We start from the raw sequence: 5,024 nt of genomic DNA, 5'->3' as shown, positions 1-5,024 counted from the left end.
CACTATTCTTCGTTATAATGCGGCGTGGCAGCGCCGGAGGAAATTAACAACAAAAGAATGAAACATGAACGGTATCAGAAGCAAATAGTTATATTGTGCTTCCTGGGAACAAAATAAACTTTTCGAGAACAAGGGTAACAAAATAGAAACAAGCATCTGAAATATAGAAGCACGAGATAAAGCCCTACCCGCCGCCCAGCAATGGCCAGTGTCATGTCAAGCCCGCCTAGAGGAAGTAAACAGCCCATAACTGGCAAAATAACGTCTTATATCCGAAGAGAAGCAAGTAGTTCCCTCTACTCTTCTGCACTAAAAGCCAGAAAATCTGGGTGTGGTGGTTCTTGCACTGATTCGGGTCAATATTCCGCATCAATAGCGGGCCCAATAACATCAGTTTTGATAAGCCTATATCCCCGTACTGCCTTTCAAGAATGACAAATAGGCTGACGTGTCGACAAACAGGCTTGTTTCATCATACGAAATAAGGCAAACGTTTAAGTACGCTCTCATGGGCGATACACTCAGCATTCCTAGGAGTGCCGACTTTGCGCTGAACAAATCGACCGGCGGGCCCTGGTCTGCCAGGCTCTAAGCCTTCTCAGAGCATAATTTGCTTCCTGAAATAAAAGCCACTATCTCTCCCCTCGCTGACTGGCCAGTAAATCGTAATCAATAGTAATTCAAAAAAAAAAAATAATAAAAATAAAAAAATAAAAAAAATAAAGGCACTCGGAGAATAGCAAAAACAATATGTTCAGCATCTTGCAGTAGGATTTCGGATTATTGAGCGACTAATACGCTGAAAATTATGAGGATAAAACGAGGGGTAAAGAAGGCGAAAGCTCTGTCCTGAGAGTCTTTGTTCCAGCCATGGTGAACCAAATTCGTGGCGACATCTTTTACGCCTTGAATTCCTGATGTGAGACGCGAAATCCGCGTTCGTTGACTGGGTTCCCTGCCCATACGTAAAAAAAAATAACAGTTTTGGACATCGAACAAGACCTAGGGCCCCAACTAAATACGGCTTCTACAAAAAAACTGAATGGCCATGACCTCAGTTTGTCGTCCCCCTAATGGACCTATCGTGGGGCTTACAGTATGGTAAAAGAACTAAAGGGTACAGTTAAGCTCCGCCTTAAGGGTATGACACGATGGTGTTAATGGGTCCCTTCAGTGGCCTCGGGTCCTGTTTACGTATCACTTCGCCGACACGGACACTGTTCTTTCTATCACCATCACATAACGCTTGACCTACCCTTAAGAACACAGTGCAATAGCATTAGAGATTCCTCCCACGCAACTCCTGCTTCTCGGTCGTCCAGGTTCTGCCTACATGCCCACACATGCGGAATTGATCATTCTATTCATTACATTTATAGGCCGCTGAGAGTCCTCGCACCATTACTGGCGTGGTGGTGCAGCAGTTAAACAATGCGCCTCTGCTTCGGTGGGTGGCTGTTTCTAACGCACCCACCTGCGGGACTTGTGAGACCTATGTTGCCCTTTTCGAGCAACTTCTGCCGACCAATCATTAATTTAACTGCCACCTACCATGGCGGCAGGTTATCACGACGTCACAAGGTCACATGACCTAGGTGACAGGTGGGGCCACCTGCTCAGGGGATATTTCAGTCCCGCCGACATCAACGACGACGATGCCGGCTTTTCCGCTAAATGGGTCCCTAAACGCTATTGCGCTAAAATAGAGGCGTTACACTTAATTCCTGTGTGGCGCGTTGACAGCGCACATGGCGTTCCACAGCCCGCTCTTGATTTGTGCGTTCTGCGTATTTGGAGGCTTAGTTTATCCTGCAATGCGACTCTCGTTCGCTTCAAGAAATGCATCACATACTGTCTCAACACGGGTGTGTACCTCGTATTACTTCTCTTGCTGTAAAGGACGGGTCTGTAAAGAACACAAATTTCGTTTATGTGTCGCAGCACAAACTGTAAAAACAAGCTGGGCTGCCTCTCTCAAACTGCAGTCTGTACACAAAGTCGGGAAGATTGGTAAAATGGGAAAATCGTTAGTGGCTAGGCATTATGCGCAAAAGAAATAATAAAGAACAGACAGGGTCATAATGAGACACACAAGAACACAATGGTAAGGCATGTTCTTCTTGAAGAGAATACATGCTGTAAGTGGGATGCCAATTCCATCTAGTAGAAAGGGGCCCAATATAAAAAATATTCGCGACGCCAGCAGCATGCCAGCCGCCAACATCATCAGTGGGGAATCAACTTATCTTGCCCGTCTCAATACCACAATGGCTCGTAGTGCGAAAAAGCTGATGGTTATAGTCATCTCGCTCGATTGCTCGATGTTTGGCTGATTTTATCTTCAACAAAGTCCTAGTTTCGGTAGAATCACCTTTTTGCCTTCACTTTAAATAGTAACTAGACTTACTCTGCACTTAAATTTACAGTTCTTTTAATGCGATCATATGTACTCAGACTGCTCTTGTTGAGCGAACACGTATCAGTGGTGAAAGTTATATTTATAGTATGTTGCTTATTATTTTTTTATACTTGCATCGACTGTGCGCCGCCTGGTGTACTGGGGAGATAAATCTTTATCATGAACACAGCACGGGACGAGCGGACGGCAGGACACACCCAAGCACTACATAACCAAGCTTTACTCTGATTGCGTGCCGCATATCCACACTAAAAATCAGGATGAAGTGTATAAAAACAAAATTCAAGTACAAGCGATGCGTGCCGCTAACCAAACGCAATATAATTTATGCCATCACAAGCCCACAACACGTTAAATTTCTCATCATGCAAAGTGAGCGATGGAGCGCTCGCGCAATCAAGGCCATAGCAACGATTCTCTGCTCCTTCAACTATTTCACGTGCAATCTTGTTCCTGTGAGGATACAAGATGCTGCCGCAGACAATTTCTAAACAGAACCTCTTGAATTAATGGCAATGCAGTGCCGCGTGTCTTTCACTGCCTTGACGTACTACCTTCACTTCATGTTCTCTTAGAAGCTCATTGTTACTTCAGCCAGTTTTGCCAATAAAGCATTTTCCGCATGACAAAAGTTCCAAGTGTGTTTTACTTTTAGTGCAGGATGCACAGCGAAAAGATATTTGTTGACCGCTAGTTGCTCCTGCACAATTGATAAATCCATTGATTTTAGGATTGCTTGCAGATCGCGCGCCACGTGGCCAGATTGCAGTGTAGAGGCAGGCTGTCTGCTAAGTTGCTTTTGCTTTTTTTTCTCCTTGCATTCCCCACGTGGCTGAATGTTTAATGGAAATTGAACAAAGGGAACCGCAGAGGTCAAGTGGGCAGGGCAGTTTTCTTCGAATCATCGAAAGTCTGGAGGTTCAGCGTTTGCATCATAAACGTCACGACGTCCTGACGCCTGTATTGATCGAACAAGCAACTTCATCCATCTTCTTTCCAAAGCAGAGGAGGCTAGCATGGTTTACAAAGTATTACGTCACAACAGCCCTAAGTTCGGAGCAACGCATGCAGGCGAGTAGGGGCGCAACCGCCCAAATGCTCTGCTTTTCAATAAGCCGCTTTCCTTATGGACGACGTACGTCAGCGTCTAGAAGAAACAAAAAATGAAGAAGGCCATGAATAACAAGCAAAAGAAAGAAAAGAAGAACAAGGTGGGAAAAACAAGACATTGGTTCAATATGATCGAACTTAACTCGCCGCAGTCTCATGGGTTCCTTGCACTCTGACGCGGCTTTAGTTCATTCCGTGTGCGCCTGTGCGGAAATTGTGCGCCCCTGTCCCTTGTTTCATGAAATACTCGTCGGGCGGATGGTAACACGCACGAAATGCCGGGAGATTACGGTGCATTGGAATGCAACAATTCAAAACATTAAATTCCTTTTAACTCTCGTTCTCAGAGTATCTAGAGGACATCCAACCCAAACCGCTGGAATTCAGCGGAGTCAAAAAAGCATCAGAAGGAATTCTGAAGAAGCAAGACGACTACGAAAAAAAGATGGTAGACATCGGGCTAAATATAAGTTCACAATACTTTCAGGAGTGCTGGAAGTTTCTGGCAGACAAAAGCATCGAAGTCTTGCAATATTTGCCTAAAAGTGCCTTGGAATATTTCAATATTCAAAATTGATGCCCAAGAATCCTGGACTTGTATGATTTAACTTTTCTACTGCCTGCCAGTGGCCCACCCACGCAAGGAATCGAAATAACGCAGCCAACGGCATCCCTGGCCAATTCCTCTACAGCTGCCAATTCACAACTCTTTTTATGGTATTTAAAGCTTACAGCACCTTCGCCGGTGTCAAGACGAGAATCCATGTGTTGTTTCATAACCACCGAACCCGCCTACTTCAGTTCAAAACAGCGCTGCGCTATTCTTTTCTGATTGCCTGTATTTTTCAAGTACTCAAGAACTTGGTAGTACTCAATAATGAAGTTAGTACAAAACTTAGACCGTAAGAAAACCTTTCCAAATTACCTTTGTCAAATTATTGCTGTTTCACTCTTCTGTCAATAGGTACGCTATCCTGTTTTACATCACCCACGAGCAATTCCTGTTGGTTGCTTAAAAATGCTTATGGTGCTCTTTAATTCGCTCGATTTACATGCTTAGTGTCGTGTCTACTTGTGAATATCATCTTGAATAAACAGCGCGAACGAAGATGAGCACATAAGACAAGAAAACGGACGACACAGCGCTGACTAACAACTGAGGGTTTATTGCTGATCATACAAGTATAAATACATAGATGTCGGCAGAGAGGGAAAGGTATAAAAAGTGCCAAAAGAAAACAAAAAACAAAACATAAACGTGACAACAGCAACAGAAGCGCGCTAGAAATCAGCGGAGATTATCAGCCCCCAGGAGTGACAGCTCTTTTTGCAGTAGTGTTAGCGAAGGAGTGCTTATACATGCATTTCCCTGCTTGATTATGTTGTAGGCCTCGATAATTTCCCTCGCAGTTTTTTCCCGATTTTTGGCAATGATCTTAGTTTCATGATATAGCGGTACGCACTGTTTTTTCTCTGTCTTTGCCCATTCACAATC

This window comes from Amblyomma mixtum, chromosome 5 (genome assembly GCF_055824585.1).
Source record: "Amblyomma mixtum isolate Tamu chromosome 5, ASM5582458v1, whole genome shotgun sequence".
NCBI lineage: Eukaryota > Metazoa > Arthropoda > Arachnida > Ixodida > Ixodidae > Amblyomma > Amblyomma mixtum.
The sequence above is the reverse complement of the archived record's forward strand: the minus strand, read 5'-3'. Positions refer to the sequence as shown.